Genomic DNA, 21,710 nt, shown 5'->3' with positions numbered 1-21,710 from the left:
GAGAGAGAGAGAGAGAGAGAGAGAGAGAGAGAGAGAGAGAGGAGTTTTCTCAAAACACTAAGCCAAATTATCCTGCTGGGGTTGAGTTCTGAATAAGGTCCAGGTCCTGTACAACCTTTCTTTTCTTCTGAAACCAGATGACGGAACCTCCCACTCCTTCGTTCCCATTCTTTAAAGCTAATGAAAGAGAAGTCAGGCTAGGGACCTTGAACTTTATTTATTGACTAATTCCAGCCTCTTTCTGTGATCATTACCTCGGTTGCTCCCCACTTTAAATCAATTGGAATTGCACTCTTGTTGCAGATCAGAGCCACTTCAGCCCACTTTTCTTCCCTCCTGTTCGTCTAAGGGTTTGAAAAGCTAAGAAAAAAATTTCCCAGAATAAAAAAAAAATAAAAAAGTATCTGGAAATCATTTCTTCACAAACGCAGAACAAATCTCCTGATTTTTAATCCTTGGCAGCCATTTTTCACATACCTTGTCCCAAAGGACCAGTTCCACACACTCCATTAGTGCTAGCTGCCAACAGGGATCATTACGGACAGGCAGCTTTTCTCCTAGTGACTAAATCAAAAAGTAAAGGGCCAGCCGGTTTCTGCTTTGTCACCAACCTTACCACCCTTACAAAAGGGTTCTCTTCTATGCCTCTTCCCCTCCCCCACCTCCTGTGACCACCTCCCCTACCGTACATGAGGGCAGAATTCAAAGCTGCATTTCACTTACATGGCTGTTATTTTGCTTTTTACTCTCAGCTTTAAAAAAGAAAAAAAAAGAGTCTCCACTCGAAAAACTTGCAAGTGCTATCCATCCCTAGGAGCCTTTGCAAGGCTTGGCCTGAAGCCTGTTCTTCTGATGAGGACATTTTTTTCTCAGTCTGCTGTAGCTGGGGATGATCATGTTCAGAGCTCATAGACATGGGCTGGGGTAGAGGTGGCCTCTGCTTTTCTTGTGTGATTCTTGGTGATTCTCCCGATGTTTAAGTACCCCAAGAGACAGCTTTGCTACTCAGCACCCCCTTTCCATCCTGCTGATGTTATAGAAACTGTTACAGATGTCATAGAAACTGTTACAGCTTATCATGCAAGTTTTCAGATTTTTTCCTTAAAGGACCCAAGAATTGCAACTAGCAGAAGTCTCTCATTCAGCAGGAAGATGAGCTATCTGCAGAAACTCTTGGAATACCCATAGATCTCCGACATCAAATTCTTTAACCACCCTGAATCTTTGTTGCTCCATCTATAACCCAGAATAGTATAAAAAATTATATACTCTGGGGCTGGGGAGCTGTCTCAGTGGGTAGAGTGCTTACCACACAAACATGAGGACCTAAGTTGAGGTTCCTAGTCCTCACATGAAGTCAGGCATGGCAGAGCTCGTCTATAATCCCAGGGCTTTGGGAAGTGGAGAGAGGAGCTCTGTAGCTCATTGGCCATATAACCTAGCAGAGTGGATGAGTTCCAGGTTCAGTAAGAGCCCCTGCCTCAAAAAAAAAAAAATTGTGGAGAGTGACTGAAGAAGATACTCGCATCAACCTCTGCCCTTCAGATGTAAACGTGAGCATACCTGTGCATACACACATGCCCACAGACAGACAGACACACACACACACACACACACACACACACGGATAATACACACATGCACACAGTTATACACAGAGAACACACCCATGCACACACAGAGACAACACACACAGAGACAACACACACATGCACACAGACACACACACAAAAACATACACACATGCGCACACACAGACAACATGCGCAAACACACACAAAAACATGCACACATGCATACACACAGACAACACACACAAACACATACAGAGACACACACACACATGCACACAGACATACATAGACAACACACATGCCCACAGACATACACAGAGATAATACACACAAAAGCACACATACACAGACACAATACACACACATGCACACCATTGAAAAGGACAATACAATAAGGTATGAAACAATCAGAACCATATCTAGCATGTTGTGAACTCTGAAACACTGGCTGATGGTAGTCGTGATCACTATGACATGAAATGTCAAGTTTGGCATTGTGAACACAGAAGAGTAGATTTGGAGGAAACCACGGCTACCTTACAACACCTGGTTAGAGCCTTGCACCATCTGACAGTCTCAGGTTCAGATGCAGAAGGAAAAGCTGGAAGAAGATAGAGGCAACCAAGATGGCAGAATGACTGGTGAGAGGCCCTGAGAAGAGTGGGCAGGACAAGGGGCTGCTTCTAAGAGGAGCCCAAGCCCCAGGACAAAGGACTGGGCCTTTTTTGTGGCAGAAGAAGATTCCTTTTACCTGGCAGAAGTAGATTCTTTTAATAGTTTCCCCAAATCTATAGAGCAGACTGTCTTGCTAATCAAGAATATCTGCATGTAATTCACATAGTATAAGGTTTGAAAGGCATCCACAGAACTAGCAGGTACAACTTCTTTGTTAAAGATGGAGAAATTGGTCCACAAATGAACGATGCTCAAAGGCTCTGGTAACAAATGTTTCTGGAGAGAGGAAGAGCATCCCTGCACTGGTGACAGAGGCATATGTTACTAGGGAGAGAAAGAGCATCCCTGTACTGGTGGTAGAAGATACACACAGGGTGAACTTCTGGTGTTAAGAGTTTTATACCCTTCTCTTAGTCCCCTGCCCTCAGAGGATAGCAAAACCGCCTCAATAGGGCATGTGGGTCTTGACAAATCCCCCTCAGGAAGGCATGTGGGTCCTGGTAGTCCTTGTTTTCAGGGCATTATGCCCTCTGTGTTATTTCTATATATAACCAAGCATTTTCCCAAACCTAGCTGACTGTCAGTGCTAGTTATGAAGCTGTGTGAAGTTCACAGGGGAACAAGCTCTGTCTTCAGGGCTGCAGAGGACTCTGCAAGTTGGGGGTCAAGCTTCACATCTGCATTCTCACAAAGACCCTTCAAGGATTCTACACTTCAAGATGGCCTCCTTGGGATTCTCCCACAAGGATTCCCTTAGATCCCCACAGACACTGCAGTAACGTGGCAACACTCTGCTTGTGTGACCTTTGTAAAACTAACCCCACCAGCACCTGGGCAATGTCTTCTATGGGACAAACTATAAATGAACATTTAGTGAGTTAATATTATCAAATAAATGAATGAACTATTGTGAGAACGATGAATAATGAGATTGCTACTAGCTATTATTTTTAGTGTTTGCTCTGTGCCGCAAAGGACTAAGTATTTCTTCTGTGCATGTCATTTAAATCTTGTATCCCTATGAGGCAAATACAATTTTCTCCATTTTATAGAAATAGGAAATAAACTCAGAACTATTAAGTTCCTTGTCCAAGTCAAACAACTTGTAAGTTATAAAATAAATTTGGTTTTTCTTCTTCCTTGTTTTAATAGGGGAATGAGTGGACTCATGTCACCTGTCCTGAGGTCCACAGGGCTGGCTAAGGCTGCCTGGCAAGCCTAGGAAAAGCACAGTCTTGCTCTCATCTGCCCTCTGCTGGCCTTATATAATATAGCAGGAAGAGTACAGAAGCAAATCTGGCTTCCTTGCAGTGATCTCTAGGACTGAGGAGCTGCTGCTAATAGGTGACTCACCTCTCTGAGCCTCTGTGACTTTGTTTTTAAGATGTGAACAATAATCTCTTCCCAGATAACTTCTCAGTGACTTGGTGGAAACTGAATCAGAACAGCCTTACTTGAGCTATGTGTTTATACAAATACAAACATCTGCCTTCTGATGTGGTAATTAATGACTTCACTCTGGTAAAGTGCTTAGGCCAGTGCCAGACACACAGCAAGCTATCTTTCACCATTAATTAAAAGGGAGTGTTAGGAGTCCCCTTTAGCCCCCTTGGCCACGTCTATCCTAGCTCTCTTTCCGTTTGCTATTCCATGTACTCTCAGGATCCAACCATCTCCTCTCCTTGATGCTGTGTTAGACGCATGGGCAGCCATGCCTGTCTTTTTTCTTGGATGCTTAGGTCTTCATTCTTGCAAAGCAGCACTCTTCCACTGAGCCGCCTCCCCAGCCCTAAGCATAGATTTCTTGATGATCTTTTCTGGACCAGGCACTGAAGACCTGGGATGTGGCTGTGAACTGTCACAGCCTGTACACACAGAGATAACCTTTATCTTGTAAGACAGATGCCTGTGACAGAAAGGGGAGTAGGGAGGCTTGGGAAGGCCAGCTGTCGGGTTCCAGGTAAAGAGCAATGAAAAGTTGGTGGCAGAGGAAGGCACCTGTATAAGATAGTGAGACCCAGGAAGGCTTCCTGGGAAGATGTTTATGGTAAGCTGTGAGAACGGGAAAAAGTAATCCAGGCAAAAAGCAAAGGGAACAGCTTTGGGCTAAGAGGGGATATCTGAGGCATGACAAGAGTTCCACAACATATGGAGCATCATGACACATGGAGTCATGGAGGGAACTGAAAAGAGGGAAGCAGGAAGGAACCTTCCACGTTGAACAAAGGAGCATGGGTTTTAGTTTTCAGTAATAACCTGGGAAGATCTGTATTTTTATGACATTTTACAATCATAGGAATAGAGGCTAGCATGTGATAGAGGGACACACTGAAAGAAGGGAGGGTTGTTCTGATGGTCAGAAGTGAGAGAACCTATTCAGTGGAATTACCCATTTGCTTCACGTGAATGGCAGAGTCTGGCCAGAACATGTTAGTGATCTTGCAATTGGGAGTGCTCCATTCCCATCTGAGCTCTCTCCTCGTTTCTCTGATAAGGCTGGGAGATGCTAATAGAAGAGGAAGACAATATCAAGATAACCACCATCTCTAGGCCACATACGCTGGCTGGTGGGCCTCTAGGCAGTCATTGTAGCTCTTCCTGACTCCCCAGGTGCTGAGATGAGAGGAACTGGGTCCTGCTGACAGTCCTCTTTGTACCCATAATTCCTCCAGGGCCTCTAATGTTCACCCCCCAGTGCTTCTACACAGCAAACAGCCTGACCTCTGTATGGCTGTTGGGCAAGACCTCTGTACACAGTGACTGAATCTCCTACTGAGAGACACAGAGGTATCTCATCGTCTCCCCACAGGCTCCTTCAGTTTACAGGGCCTCATTGCCACCAAGTCATCATTCATTTGTCCAGAAGCCAGTGAAGGCTGAGCTCCAGCTTGAGTCACCAGATTCTCCACCTGCATTGCCTATTCATTTATTGTAGATGTGCATTTCTTTAGATGTATTTCTCCTTCTAAATACACAGTCACTCTTGTATCTAATTGTATGACTTTAAAAAAGAGGAGGAGGAGAAGGAGGAAGAGGGGAGGGTGGAGAAGGTTGGGGAAGGAGGAGAGAAAGAAGAGGAAGAAGAAAAGAAGGAAGGAAGAGGAAGAGAAGAAGGAAGAGGAGGAGGGAGAGGAGGAGGAGGAGGAGGAGGAGGAGGAGAAGGAGAAGGAGAAGGAGAAGGAGAAGGAGAAGGAGAAGAAGAAGAAGAAGAAGAAGAAGGAGAAGAAGAAGAAGAAGAAGAAGAAGGAGGAGGAGAAGAAGTCTACTTAAATTGCAAAAGCTGTCAGATTCTACAAAATCAGGTTGCCCTCTGCCATCTGTCTGTCAAGAATGAGCCAATAACCTGAGCAGTGGTGGCACACGCCTTTAATACCAGCATTTGAGAGGCAGATTTCTGAGTTTGAGGCCAGCCTGGTCTACAGAGTGAGTTCCAGGACAGCCAGGGCTACACAGAGAAACCCTGTCTCAGGAAAAGGAAAAAAACAAAAGAATGAGCCAATAACTTAGAAAGTACTGTCCTTCCAGCCCCTACTTAAGAATCAATGGCAGAGGCTATTGAGAGGTCAGGATAAGTCATGTACTTGCCCTGAGTGAGAACCTACTATAACCAGTCCTCTCTTTTTCCCTTCTGACTCAAACTTTTGGTCAAGTGTCTGCCTGTCCATCCTTTCCACTGACACCCATACTTGTGGGGGGGGAACGTGCCTCATTTTCCAGACTGAAGCAACACTAAGCTGGGTTACAGTCACCCTATTCTTCCTATTAATAACTGTGTGAGGGCTAAGTTTCCCAAACTCAGCATTCGGCCTGTAATTATTGGTCGTGGGGGGTTGGATGTACTTAGCAGACTCTTTATGAGCATTCCTGGCCTTCAGCCACCAGATGCTTGTGGTAGCCCACTAAAGTGTGACAATCAAAGAGATGGCCAACAAAATCACCACCAACATAAGCTGGTGAAAACTTGTTTAAGGTCACTCCATTCTGGCCCCTGAAAGATGATCCACAGGCTCTTCCTAATACATTTCAAATACTCTTCCCTATCACTTTTTAGTAATATCCTTTACAACAGTAAAGGAGACCCTGCAGGGCTAGGGTTCTGGTCTGTGTCTCAGCCTCTGGATGTTCCCAAGAGGCAGCCTCTTGCTTCTCTCTTTGCATGCGTGACTCTCATCATCCTACAAAGCTTAGTTCAAGTATCTCCTCCTGTAGAGATCATCTGTGGTCACTTCTTCATGCTGTCCCTATATCCTGTGCATGTGCTAACAGCTCCATTCACCATAAGGATGCTGAATCCACTGATCTCTGTCCCTAGATGCCCCTTAATATCCTTGAGGATAGAGGACATGACATGACTTAGGCTGACAACGCCAGTGTCAGTCCAATGGCTGGAACCTAGTTGAGCTTCAGCTAGTGATTCAGACCTAGTTAATGTTCTAGTCTTCCTTTTCTCACTTGTGAAAGGTGACCTTTGTACAGCACTAGGATTCCAAGTCAGAAACCAGCTCTACAGACAGCAACTCCAACAACATCTTTTCTAATCGAGGGGGCAGGAGAGCGGAAGGGAACAAGCTCTGTTGTCCATTTCCCATTCTCCCCACACTTGAGAGACCCGCACATAGCCTCTAGGAATGACATTAAACAGATCAGTTAAAAAAAAACAATAACAGTGGAAGGATTTTCATTTTTAGTCCTGATAGTTCAGAAAAGTTAATCTGGCGCATTTGCTCCTGGCTTAATGCCAGGGCCAAATTAGATTTATGAATTTAGCATGATTGCAAGTTAACAGATAATTCCATGTTCTGCAGAGCCAGTGCAAGCCTTTAATGTTTAATCAAGGAGTGGAATTAGGAGTTAAGTATGCCTTACTGCAGAAATGGGGGAAAATGCATAAAATAAGAAATACCCCTAAGTGTTCCAATCAGGGCCAACTTCCAGCCTGTTTAGCCTGCCAAGATAGCTCTCAGTGGCTATCACTGTGGGAAATGGTGCTTCCCCTCACCAGGGGGTGGAGGCCTCATCTCAGCATGGGCTAAGGAAACCTTATGTATGGTTATCATCTTCATTCCACAGCCTGGAAGAAACCACTTGGTGAGGAAGGGCTTATTTTGTTCATTGTTACAGGCTGTATCAGTCTGTTATGGTAGAGAAGGCATGGCAGCTGGCAGTCCAGTCTGTGCACGGGAGCCTGGGGCACAGCTTACTCACTTCTTAATTGATCAGGAAGCAATGAATGGGACTGGAAGTGGATATTACTTTCACAGAGCCTGCCCTTAGCAACTGCACTTCTGCCAGCTAGGTCACAGTTCTAAGGGTCCACAACCTTCCTGAAACAGCATCTTGACGTGGGGACTAAGGTTTCAAACACTGAGTGAGGATTTGTGAGCCTTGGAGGGACATTTTACATTCAAATCAGAGCCTTTTATAAGCCCTTGGAAGCCAACATCCGCTATTGTGTCCACCTATAGTAAAATCCACAGCAGATGGGACATTAGCTCACTGGGTGGTGCTAACATGTGTCACATGCTGGGTGGCTTAAGTCAAGAAGATTAACTGTCTCACAACTATGGAGACTCAAAGTCACAGATCAAAAAGGCATTAGTGGGGCTGGAGAGATGTCTCAGCAGTCAAGAGCACTTGTTGCTTTTGCAGAGGACCAGGGTTCAGTTCTCAGCATCCACATGGCAGCTCACAACCATTTGAAACTCCAATTCCAAGGATTATGACTAACATTCTCTTCTGACCTCCATGAGCACCCATATAATACACACACATACATATACACAGGTAAAACACGTAGACACAGGAAGTAAAAGTAAATACACCTAGAAAAAAATATACTTAAAACTGCACTGACGTGGAGCTTACAGGCCTCGTTGTTACTTTCTGGAAGTTTCTTGACTTATGGCAGCATCACCATTCTCAAAGAAGTAGTCTTCCTATGTTGAATCTGTGTACCCAAATTCCCACCTAGCTATAAGAATATAGCCATGTTGGGACCTACTGACTTCCCCAGGACTTCAGTTCCACTAATTACATGTGCAATGGTCCAGAGTTTTCAAATAAGGTCACATTCTGGACTAACAACAGTTAGGACCTCAGCATGTGAATTTGGCAGGGGAGGAGGGATACCTCTAGATCTGCCAAAAAGTGTTCTAGGCTCGAGTCTAGAGCACAGTGTATGGCTTGGTAGTCTCAAAAGCCAAACTCTTCCTTGGAAGCAGGAATGTCAGTAAACTGTTACTATGCTGGGCAGCCTGCCCTGTGCTCTGAGACCCCCCACTCCACCCCCATAGTCCTCTCTGTCTGGGAGCTCCTAGTTTTGTGGCTCACTTCAGAATGAGCTTCTCTGGTCAAAAGAATGCTTTCCACGGTGTTCAGAGGGTTCCACAGCTAGAAACCACAGTTCTTCCTCATAGAACATGCTGAGATATTGATACGTGGGCTAATATGAATATAGTAAACATATAATTGTCTCCAAGTTGATCATTATCTTTGCTAGATTCTAGGGTTGATAGAAAGTAGTGGGTCCCAATGGGGCCCACAGAGGGAAAATTTTTAAATTTAAGAAATTATAATCGTAGCTTTTCCTTTTAATTGTTTCTTCTTTTTTTTTTTTATCCATGATCAGATTCCAGAGAAGGAAGAAATTGGTCCAAGAGGGGAACACGAAGAACCGTGTGGGAATACCAAGATGTTCTGTTCCCTACTGGAAAAACACAGGGCTGTGGGCTGCTGTTGGGAAGCCAGGTCCTGTGAACAGGTCTAGGCAGGAGACAGATAACAGAGCTGTTATGGTGTAGGATACATAGCAGCTCATGATCACCTGATTCCAAGGCAAATTCTCAGGCAGGAAAAACCGAAGCTACAAAACCTTGATCTTATCCTCCTGTTTTTCCCCAGGAGGTTTAGTCCTCCAAAGAGAGGCATAGTAGACATACAGATAGAAGTGAGTCTTCCTTCTTCCTCAGATCTCCCCTACAGCAAAAGATGGTGTTCAATATTTTTCAGCCTGGCCAGGCCTAGAGATTCATCCTTCACTCCTAGCTGGGTCTCAAGGGAGCTAGCTGCCTTTCTACTCTGATCCCCATCATCATCTGGCAGGAAGAAGAACAACCTCTCCTGAGTCCACTTTTTACTTTCTACCCCTCCATTGATCACTACCCTCTGTGTGTGGCCCCCATCGGACATGCTGATTTCCCTTTTAACTCTGTCAACAAACTCCCCTGCCTTCCTACTTCATGCTCCAGGAGGTCCTCCATCCTGTCCCATTCCAGTTCTACATTAGCCTGACATCTCACCCTTGATAACCTTGCAGATTATGGATCGTGTCCTGATCAGGGGTTCACCAGGCTGTAAAATGCAAATCCAGGCTCCCAAAGCTTTGCTTGTCTCTTAGAAAACAGAAAGCAGATCTGGCCTGGCTGATAAGGCTGCCCATAGAGTCTCGAGAGGAGGGAGGCTGTTGGCTTGATAATATTCTCACTGGAAGTGTGCTAACCCCTGCGCCATCATCTCAAGCTACTGGGTGACAGAGTTTGCTGGTGGTATAGCTCCATTCATCAGGTGGATAGACAGAGGCCCAGGGAGAACATTTAAGTAAGTTTCAACAACTGTCAAAGGGCTACTGTATCTGGTATGGAGTTCAGCAATGAGTTCTGCTGGGTTGCAAAAGGCCAGGGCAATAGTCAGGTGGGAGTGCCTGCTCAATTCAATGGTGGCTGCTCATGCTCATGGTGAAGGGTGTTGATTCTTCAGGAGCCCTGAGAGCTCCTAAAACAGGCTGGGTCAAGACTGTTCTCCCACTGGACAGCCTTGCTTCTTTGGCTCCTGCCTCAGCAGGAGGGACTGAGCTTCACAGAGACAGGGCAGGGCTGAGCTAGGCATAGGAGTTCTGAGGTCTTGAGGCTGTAGCAGAGGATTCCACAACAGTAGGTCTTGGGACTAGTAAGTGCATGGCTGGAGCCAAAAGAAGAGTCAAGGGGTAAAGGATCAAGCCAGGCAATAGAAAGATGATGGGCATGCTGTTCTTGATGAGAACCCATTGCTAATGTTTAATTAAATTGGTGTACCATCAACCTGCTTTCTGAATATCTGTTCTCATACCCACAGACAAAAACTGTTCTCTGCTGTCACTAGAGACACTGGCCCTTATGATGAAGCAATGAATGGCCAGACCAAAGGCTGCCCAGAGTGCTATATAGTCTTGAGCTACAACGTAAACAAGACATCTACACCATGACATCTAAGGTTCAGAAAGCTTTTCAGGAAGCATGTGAGTTTCACAAGAGCCAAAGATATGGTGAAGGGCTGTGGAATGTCACTCTGTAAATTCAACACAACCTTTGCAGTAACTTATCACTGTCCACAGAAGTTCAACCTGTCAACAATCAACCATGGATAGACAGGGCCAAGGACTCCTGCTCTTTATTACTGAACTATTGGCTACTGACGTATTCTTAGAGAGGGGCTAGTCAACCATCTTCAGTTGTCTAGACCCTGCTGAGCCTACAAGGCTCTGTTGAATAGCTCCAAACCCACAATCATATAGACCTTCCTGGTTTGACTCAGTTGAACTTGAAACACAATGACTATAGACATAAATATGTAAGGTTGTCTAAAATGAATTAATAATCACAACAAATCACAAGGTATCCAGAATAGCAAAGAACCTAGGATTCTATAGGTGATAAACCTGAAGCTGGCATGGGTGAGCCTTGGTTTACCATGAGAATTGGGCATGCAGCAATTTCCCAGCTATGTAAAATTAAACTGTTCACAATGTCTTGTGGGTCCACTCCAGAATGTACTGTTGACAGTTCCCCTGTGTACTCTCTCTACCTCCACTTTGACTCATCTTGTTGGTAGGGCATCTGACCTTTAGGGACTTTTGGAAAGAAGCAAGACTCTGCCCATTCTCTGTAGGAAGCCTCTCGGTCTAGGAAGAGGGCAGCTGTAGTCAGTAACAGATGCAGTGGTTCCTTCCCTTTTGTCTCTGAGGAACTTGCTCTTCCTGCCTCACTCTCCTGTGTGTCTATAAGAGCTGTTCTTCCTTGTTGCCAAAAGAAGACTCCAGGCCATTTATGACCCATATCCTCTGCAGTGGAACAATAACAGAATAATCCTGTCAGAAAACTAGGAAGCACACCCAAGGAAGGCAGCCCCCAGCTATAAAACCAGAGTACAACATTCTAAATTGGATGTGGTGAGCTGGGAGTGTGGGACTGTAGTAGTAGCATCAGTGGAGTTAAATCAAGAAAAGATGGGGGTTGGAAAAAGAAACCCCAAAAGCAGTCTAGCTGAGATCGTGACTGACTTATAGGTGATATGTACAGACCTTGAGGTCACCCAGGACTATCTTGGTTCTCTCACTTGCTGTATGTCTCTGGATGACTTGGCGCCCCTCCCCCATTCTTAGTTTTCTCATCTACAGCAAGGTCAAGGGAATTGATTTCTGCATAGTCATGTGAACACTGACTAGAATAACATTGAAAACATCTAACATGCAATATTCCCAAAGATAGACAGCAGGTACCTAATATGAGTTCTTTCTCCATCTTCCCTGGGCTCATCATCTACAAGCAGAGAAAGGTCAGTGCTGATGAGGTGTTACAGACTCAGAGATGGACATCTAGAGGGAAAACCTCATATGAGTGCTTCCTTTTTCCTAAGAAAGAGGCAAGAATGGACCAAAAAGGAGAGAAGAGCTGAGGATGACAAACCACTTAGAATACTGCTTCTTGTGTACCAGAACAGTCACTCTGCAGAGAATCCTGATGTCTCTATCTTACCCACAGAAGGTCTGGCCCTCCATCTCCCTGCCTCAGTGATAAAAACTGAGGACCATTCATAATCATCCTCCCCAAATCCCACCCAGTTCTCTATCTACCAAGCTCTTTCTAATTCCCTTTCAACTTGGCTCTGGGTAGCAGATGCCAAAGGAAGGCTCCAGGCCATTTATGAGACATCTCCTCTGCAGTGGAACAATAACAGAATAATTATCTGCTGGTGTCATTTGCTACGTTCGGTGGCAGGTCCTGTGTCCAGGGAGAGTCATGGTCACAGCCTCTCTAATGACTTGGAGAACAGAGAAAGGATGCTATTATTCTGTTTATTGAGAATTAAAATAAATCTGGTGAGAGGAGAAGCCATCCGCTATTTGGCTCTTCCCAAAAGCAATTACCTGTAATTCTGCCGCTTCAGGAAAGTGAGTCACTAGTGTTTGAAGGCCCAGACCATTACCTGCAACCAGAGAAGGCCCAGAGGAGATTAATCAGAATATTTTTCTCAGGACTACATCTACCTCACCTCCTCTCATTTTGAGTTCAATTTACAGCCTACACAGCCCTTTATAGGTGCAAAGAGAGGGAAGTGTGTGTGTTTGGGGAGGCATGGGGGTTAATTGGAAAATTCTGCAAACCACCTTTAGCAAAGGGAAGGCAGCCTACTAGTCTGTGTGCTCTGGTGTTTCTTTCTCTGGCTGAGCTGTATTTGGGCTCCAGAGACTTATTGTTGGTTTTGCATATTCGTGTGTGCTTGAATTAAAGATATTTAGGTAATGGACTGCTGCTCGAGTCTGGCTTGCGGTACTCCAATGATGCACCAGGATCCTGTGACAGGATGTTGCAAGGCAGCTTTGTAAAAACACTGGATTGCAAATAATTTTCCTCAAGAAAAGTAGATAAAAGGGAAAGGTCTCTTAACGTTGTACCTACTCACCAGTGGTGTGCTTGCTTTAGTGGCAGTGAAGAGGTCGGCATGAGGGCCAGGGTTTGGAAATACTATAGAACCCACAGCTGGATCCACACTCTGGCAGCACGGAGCTATTACTGCCATGATTTTGTTTACAGTGACTCAAATGTCAGCGAATCGTCTGTGGATCCGTTTACTTTGAATGGATGAGTTGCTTTCTTGATCACTCTGCCCCAGCAAAGGTTACTGTGTGTAAATCTGAGGACTTTCAGATGGCTGTGTTGGGCATATTCACACCACTCAATATGAGAATTATTGGTCCAAATGTCCAAATTCCTAGGGAGGAAATCCAAGATTCTGGAAGTAGCTTTGAGGGACCTAGACTGTGTCCAGGGTGGCTAGCTAAAGTAAGCGTGTGGCAGCGAGAAGGGCGGCCACCTGTCTAACGGAGCTCGGAGCGCTGCAATGGTTAACGTGAGAGCTGCACAACTGTTCCTGACTGTACAAAGGTCATTTTAAGCCATGGGACTGAGACACTGGGCTGCTCTGGTGCATCATGATGATGTGATTGACAGGTCATGCAAGCATTAGAGTGTGGCTTCTCTTTGGTACCCAGGAAGAAGCCTGGCAGAAATCCCTTGCCAGTATGCTTACCCAAATAAAATCTCCATTTGCTTTTTTTTTTTTAAACCCTGTCACCTTTAGATTACTGATTGTGGTGGCAGAAAGTTCTGAAGCATCCTGGCTTTTACCCACTAGGTTCCAGTAGATTCTTCCAGCTGTAACAATCAAATTTGTCCCCATGACAAGCACACAGTAACATATAATCCTCTTTCCCCCCTCCTCCAGGCATTTCGTTACCACATATGTTCTGAAAGTGGCCAATCTGTACCAATACTCTGTTTTCCTACATAAAAAATAAGTTGAATGTGACCTTATAAAAGCCATGTAACATCCAATTCTGTGTATCCAGTAACTGTTACCTGATGTATGTGTGTGGAGGAGGAGAGTGGCTCTGTCTTTGCAGATAAAATCAATCTAAGGTCTTATGGTGATATCTCATTCTGGATTAGCCTAATGAGCCCCCAATCCAGTGATCCTGCCTTCATAAGAGACAGAAGGAGAACCCCAACAGCATACAGAGAAGAAGACCATGTGGTTGGGTCAGGGATAGGCAAATCAGAAGCCAAGGGGCCAAATAATACCAACATCCACAGCAGCTAGATAAGGCGAGGGAAGGTGCTCCTGCTGATCCCCACCCCCACCCCCAAGAGGGACAAAAGCCTGCTCAGAGCTTACTTGCAAATGTCCAGATTTAAGAACCCAGCAAAACTTATTCCCCACTGTTTTTAAGCCATGCAAGTTTTCCATTTTGCTATGGCAGCTAGCATACTCGATGAATATAGGTAGGTATATTTTCTCTATGAGCACACAGTAATATAAATGATTCTGTATGTTGCTTTCTAACTTACAATTTCATTCTAGAATCCTTTTCGTATGAGTACTATTGCATATAAGCATTGCTAGATGCAAAGCCATCATAAAGAAAAGTAACTGAAAATACAGACAGTCATTTATGTATGCACAGGTCTTCCAATTGGGCGGGGCTCAGCAGCACTGCACCTCGAAGCACCTGCTGAGGCTGGATGGTCAAAGATGCTTTACCACTTGCACATCAGGTGTCTTAGCTGGGATGGCAAGGGTGCACAGGGGAGGTTGGCACCTTTTGTTCTCCTCTTGGCTTCTCCATATGGAAGCTCAAGTTTCCTTACATCCTGGTGGCCATGAATGTAAACTGTTTCATGATTAGTAAGTTTCAATATGATGCTTTTTACAAAGACCCCACTTCTGCCATGATTTCATTCACCATAACTAGTCAATGGCCAAGCTCAAAAACAAAGTCGATGTAAGTCTTAGCAGCATGGTCACTTAGGAGCTGTCAAAGTAAAAATCTACCACGAGCATATTAAGAGTTGTTTTCTTTTCCCTTGAATTCACTGTGGGCACATAAGCCAAACAACATTTACTGCCTCTTTCTCTTTAATAGCAGAATAGTGCCTCATTATCTGGAGGGATAATACTTTATTTAATTGATCATATAATAGTATTTACATTGTTTCCAAATGTTCTCATTAAAAACAATACAGTAAGTGCTATGAGGACGACACACACCTGTAGTCCCAGCACTTAGAAAGCTGAGGCAGGAGAATCATAAATTTGATACCATCTTGGGCATTGAATTAGATGAACTCTGCCTTAAAAGAAAAAAAGTCAATGCTGGAGGGAAATAATTTCTGCTTGTATCATTTTGTGGATCAGTGAGGACAGTCACAGACTGAATGTCTAGCTGTGAGGCTGCTGCCAACACAGCTTGTGCTTCTGACGGACGTTGACTGACTAATTGCCCTCCTTAGACCTGATACCAGGTCTCATTTGCAGTGTGTGAAAGTAATTGTTTCCCCACAGCCCCAGAGTTGAAGGCATCCAACACTTTTATCTTTGTCAATGCAATGGGTGGAACATGGGGTTTCTTTTGGCTTTAACTTGTATCTCTCTTATGAGTAAGAGCAAACATAGTTACTCAATTTGACAAAGAAAAAATATTTTTTTCATGAACTGCGATGATGTCCTTTGGCCATCTGTAGGAGACAGTTGGGCCTTATTATTTTCAAAGAACTGCTCATATGTAAAATTGTTTAGCTCCTTGTCCATCATGTAAATTGAACCAGTACTTTCCTAGTTTGAAATGTGACTCTACACTGTGTTAATGATTTGAAGTCCCCCTCCCCTTCCCTGCCCCATCCCTTGGTTCCCACTGTGGTGCTCAGAGGCAGTGTTTCAGGGAAGTGGATAGATCACAAGTGTTCTGATCTATCAAATGTTCTGATCTAGTGATGGAATTGCAATCTGATCACATGATTGAGAGCAGATAGAAACCAGGAAGTGGAGCCTATTTGGAGGAAACATATCACTGAAGGCATGCTCTTGAAGGATTCATCTGTCTCCCATCCCCAGCTTCTTCTCCACTCTGTCTCATTCTGCTTTCCAGTCTGCCGTGAAGAACAGAAACTCACCTTGTCACCCATACCCCACTGTGAGATTCTGGCTTTACTTCAAGCCCAAAGCCATGGAGTTATTCAAGTATGGACTGACTCTCTAAAATGATGAGCCAAAATAAAATTTTCATCCTTAAGTGATTTCCTTGGGTGTTTTGTCACAATATCAAGAAAATAGTCAGTTTTGTCCCCTTCCCAAATTACATTTAATACTATATAACTGATTAATTCCCCCAGGTCTTTCCAGCCTTGGAAAGGTTTTCCACACAAAGACCGTGGATTTGTGCATGCAAATACATGTATGAGACTGTATAGATATGTATATATTTATGCAAACTGCCCCATATTCCAGTACTTTACCCATTTGCTTTTTAATTAAATTTTTTATTGTTTTGTTTTGTTTTGTTTTGTTTTGTTTTGTTTTGTTTTGTTTTGAGACAGGCTTTCTTGCATAGCCCTGGCTATCCTGAAACTTACTATGTAGATCAGTCTAGCCTTGAACCCAGAGATCCTCCTGTCTCTGCGTCTCACGAACTGGGATTAATGGCAAGGCTTGCTGCATCACTGCCCAGCTGGTAGTTAAATTCTTTATGGCACTCATCTGAGTGTCTGTGGTGAGGTAAGGACCCAACATTACTGTTTACTAGCTAGCTCCTCACTCTGCTCAGTGGTCTTTATTTCAGTATCCATTCTTTGCCCATCTGTTTATGATGCTGTCTCTTTCATGTGCTAAATTTCCTATTGTTGAGCTTGATTTCTGGACTTGCTCTTTTTTCTTACCAATTTTTAAAAGTGTCCCAACCAGCTGGGCACTTTGGTTCTTGTTGATAAACCCAGAATTTGGGAAACTGAGAAAGAAGGATTATGAGTTTGAAGCCAGATTGGGCTATGTAGAAGTTCAAGTTCATCCTAAGAGATCTAGCAGGGTCTTATCTCAACAAATTAAATAAAAACCAGCTAGTAACAAACATTCTCTTCCACGATTCTTCTTTGCCACATGGTCTCACAGGTTTGCCCTGGCAGTGTACTACTTTTCTGGATTTACCTCAGGAAAAGCTTCTTGATCTTTGAGTTTTCTTTCTGTCCCATCTTGTCCTAGGTCTGATCTTGATGAGTTAAATTAACTTGTCAGCATCTGAATCTGTTGACCTCTCTCCTCTGGTGGGAGCATCCTGCATGCAGGTTGGCCTTGGGCTGTGTGATGGAGCAGGGCTAAACCAGAGTTGATGTGTCTTCAGGACAGTGTGGAAGCATGCAAGCGGAATTCCACATGTGTAGTCAGGAATGCATCAGAACTGGCTCTGGGGTGCCAGACAAATCTCTGTAGGCAATGCCAGGTGTGAAAAAGATCAAATGGATGATGGTAATAAGGAAGGCCAAGAGAAGAGAGGCCTGCAGGGGGAGTAAATGAGCACAGCAGGCCCCTTGAAGCATGGCTTAGAATCTAGAACCCGATTTGGAGAGTCTGAAGAGCCCCCTCCCCTCCAGCTTGATAAAGGTCACAGGTATGGAACTCTCTCTAGGTGAAAGTACAGGTTCTTGATAGGTTGTGGTTGTTTTTTTTTGTTGTTTTTTTTGTTTTGTTTGTTTTGTTTTGTTTTGTTTGAGACAGAGTCAAATGCTCCCCAGGCTGGATTCAAAACTCCTCGGTACCTGAGAATGAACTTGAACTCCTGATCATCTGACTTCCTCCACCTTGAGAGTTCTAGGATTCCAAGTATGTACTTCCAGATTTTAAAGCTGTGTTTTGAGCGACAGTGCAGTATTAAGAAGGACTGAAGTTGGGGTGTCTGCCCCTAGGGTTCTAGTTGCTGCACTGTAAACCTCTTATGGGAGTCAGCAATTAGATGCCTTATTCTCTCCCAACAAAGTTAGGTTTGCACTGCAGCATCTCCAAGACTCTTTACCTGTGTGGTGTGTGATGGCTCTCTGGTTCTTCTCCAGGATATGTAGCTGACCATTCAAAGTTTCAGTCAAGGCCAAAGTTTAACTTTAGTAAGGTCTCAGGTTCCAGGTTTCAATAGGACACTGGGGCAGACTGTCCTTCAGGGTAAGATATCTATTAGAATAGTTATGCATGCCACAGAAAGACAAGGTGGTGAAGACTGAGTTCAGGCCTCTGGGATGGAGTGCAGGGCCTCTTACGGGTTTCAGGGAGTAGGGAGAGGGCCCTGTGGTTGATGAGTAGGCAATAGGAAGTGCTTGCAGTCAGTGTGCCTCTGATTCTTGGGAAGCAGGGAAAGGGCAAAGGTTTGGGCCTTTAGTTAATGCACATCCATCATTAGATGTGCCATGTGCAGCCCCTGATTGCTTAGAGTGCTTGATACGCTTCCTATGGGAAAGAGAGAGGTCCAGCTTCACAGGCAGATTCTCAGCAGGATGTCTGCCATTTCTTTTACAGCAGCTGTGAGGGTAGAGAAAGAAAGGGGCTGTTGCAGGTGAGCTAGGCCTGAGTAGCCCCTAGTCCAAACCTAGATACCTCACCCTGGAGTCTGTAAAACTTGAGCCCTCTTACTAAAACATGACCTATTTGGAGTCAGCAAGAGCCCTCAGAGGATAAAGACACTTGCTTTCAGGTGCCATGCCTGAAGATGATCTGAGTTCAGTCCTAGGAACCCATGTATTAAAGGTGGAGAACCACCATCTACAAATTGTCTTCTGACTTCTACACATGCACACACTCATGCATACACACACGTGAGCAAATATACATGAACAGACACTTTACACTTATGCTCGCACATGCACACTCATAATCACACACACATACACACACAAAATAAATAAATAAATAAGCAAATATAGTAAAAAAATTAGTAAGTGTTCCTTCTGATGGTTTCTCATAATCAACAGAAAGACCCTTGATTTATCCTGAAAGGAAAACGAGGGAATGCTCTAGCCTAACATTCCTTTCAACTGTGCCTAGGTGCAGGAATTTTGTGGTCCAGCCTTGCTGAGTATCTTGTGGTTTTCTGTGTTGATGCTTCCTCTCCATTTTCATTCCCATTGTTCCCACCACCTGGACTGCTCTTTCTTGACTTCCAGACAAATTCAAACCACACCTGTGCACCAACTTTAGCCTTTATCTTTTCTTTAGTTCCTCCTAGTCTGGCTGCTCTTTTGGAGTTAGAAGGAGAAGGAACCCCTTCATGATAACTCAGCAAAAGCAAGTTCATTATAAAGTCTAGAAGGATGATGCCAGGGACAGCAGAGAGGCACAGATGATGAGTCACACTGGGATAGAGGAGATGCTAATTTCATGTTGCTCAAGGACAGTGGGTTCCCTTTATTTCTAGTCTCCTCTGCTCAGCTCTACACCCTTCTCTTTCCTCCAATTCCTCCTCACACTAACCAGGAGAAAGGCCCTGCCCCTGCCTACACGATCACCCAGCTCCGCAGTTCCCACTAACTGACACTTATTTTGTTGACATTCTTAGGAGAAAGAAGATGACAATTTCTGAATAAGGGGCCTGAGTCATAGGTGTCAGGTAGATCCAGGAATAACAAACAGTTCCTGTGTCTAGAGTCTCCTTGGAGAGGAAAGGACAGTGATGGAATAGTTTAGAATGAGACAGTTCCCAGAGGACAAGGGTTGTTTCTTTGGAAACGTACGTGTATGCAGAGGAATATCCCACATGATGTCTACTGTGAGGAGAATGATTTCTCTAGGCATGGCAGAAACATGCCTATAATCCCAGCACTTACATAGTGAAAGGTCTCAAAAAAAAAAAGTAGAAGGAAGGGGAATGGAATAGGAGGAAGGGAAGGAGGGGGGAGGACCGAGGGGGAATGCATGGGAGGAGGAATAGGAAGAAGAGGAGGCGGAGAAAGAGAATGATTATTTCTCATAGTGTGTTTTTACTCCATACTCTAATTCCATGTGTGATGAGTTTATAAATACCGACAGTGCCTGATGGGATGCTGAGTCTACCTCAGCTCGCCCCAGAGACCTTCCTTGCCGAGCTTCTGTGCACTATCATTCTGCCTTTTTCAGCTTCCCTCCTCTTTGGAGCCCTATGCTAACTAGTGACTTCCACTCCTATGTAAATGGAAAAGGACCTTATCATCCCTTTAAATGTCAATGCCAACTCGTTAAGAAGAATGGGAATAAACGTGTGTCTTTGTGGTGGTCCTAACTGCTGCTTCTGACGGGACCTCCAGGGCTGTTGTGACAGCCGCACAGATGGTATCTCAGATACAGCTCCATGCCCAGTAGGCCCATCTATGCCAGCCTATCACCCAAGGAACTAGAATCTGCTGAAAATACCACTTAATCGTGTTTCAATAACAACGATGACCCAGTGACCCAGTAAAATGAAAATGTAACCTAGAAATGCTTTCTCCAGGTGCATACACTAGAGACACCCTTAAACATGCTTAGCGTGGGCCTTGTGAAACACAGTCTCTGCCACACTGATTAGCAGGGAGAGAGCTGGAAGGAAAACAAATCCTTCTACATTAATAAGATATAGTAAAATGAATGAACCAGAACCATATATCAATATGGACAGATCTCCACACAAATGTTCCTTCCCTTCATAGATCAATATCGACAGGTCTCCATGGAATGACTGACATGTACATGGTGTTAGCATTCAAGTGAAACTTCCAAAACATGAGGAATAGTTTAGTATATCTTTAAGGATTTATATGTATTGTAGTAAAATTATAAAAGTCATACATTGGAAAAGATGAAATTTGACTTATGATCCAAATGATTTTAGCAAATAGGGCATGTGAGACTAGAAAGGGGGCTATAAACTTTTACCTTTATGTGTAAACTTATACAGTTGTGATACTTGTGTGTGTGTGTGTGTGTGGTGTATGCATGCCTCTGTGTGTGTGCACATCTCTGTAAGTGTGCAAGCATGTGTGTGTATGTAAGTCTCTCTGTGTGTGTATGCCTCAGTATTTGTGCAAGAGTGTATAGTGTGTGCATATATGTGTGTGTGCATGTCTCTCTGTGTGTGCATGTCCCTGTATGTGTGCAAGCATGTGTTTGTGTATGTGTATGTATCTGTGTGTGTGTATATGTGTGTGATCTGCATGACTCTATGTGCAAGTGTGTGTACATACATGTGTGCATGGGGGGGATGTCTCTGTGTGTTTGCAAGCTTGCATGTATGCTTGTGCTCCAGTGTGTGTAAGATACAGAAAACAAAACAAACAACACTTCATCTGCTTAATCATCCAGTGAAAATGTCACTCTTGGGAAGCCTTGCAAACAGCCCAGCTTGCTAGGTTCCTGAGCATTCATTTTATAAAGAGCTAATGCCTCTTAAAAACTCATTCAAGTCATGCTAGGCATGGAGGTGCATGCTTGAAGTCCAGCACAGTTCTCTGGGAGTAGAGGCAGGAAGGTCCCAAGTTCAAAGTTCATGATCAGTCAGGGCTCTACTAGATCCCATCTTACCAAACCAACCCCTCTCTTCCCTGAAGAAATGTGTTGAAGTCTTTAAATACTGCATGACTTAGAAGAGGCAAACTTCAAAGCAATGTCTTCATAAGTTTCTTTAAAATAAAGAAGTCACTAAAATTCTTAAAGTAAATGTCCGAGTTCTCTGTCACACACTTAGAGCCTTCTGGCCCCTCTCTACCCCTGTAGCTGTTTACATTTCTGTGGTATTTGATTGCTCTTTCCTGGTTTCTGGAGTGAGTCAGGAACTTCCAGCTACCTCCTCTAACTAAGCCCCTTCTTCCTTTAGCTACCTCCTCT

At 44.2% G+C, this 21,710-nt stretch overlaps 1 protein-coding gene across 1 annotated transcript in view; it reads right to left on the bottom strand.

The window, feature by feature from the left end:
- The window catches only part of Asic2 (acid sensing ion channel subunit 2), a 1,057,576-nt gene that overhangs the window by 636,400 nt on the left and 399,466 nt on the right, over positions 1-21,710 (bottom strand). The window lies entirely within an intron of this gene.

This window comes from Grammomys surdaster, unplaced genomic scaffold (assembly GCF_004785775.1).
Source record: "Grammomys surdaster isolate TR1022 unplaced genomic scaffold, NIH_TR_1.0 126278, whole genome shotgun sequence".
NCBI lineage: Eukaryota > Metazoa > Chordata > Mammalia > Rodentia > Muridae > Grammomys > Grammomys surdaster.
This window is presented reverse-complemented; position numbering and strand designations above follow the sequence as displayed.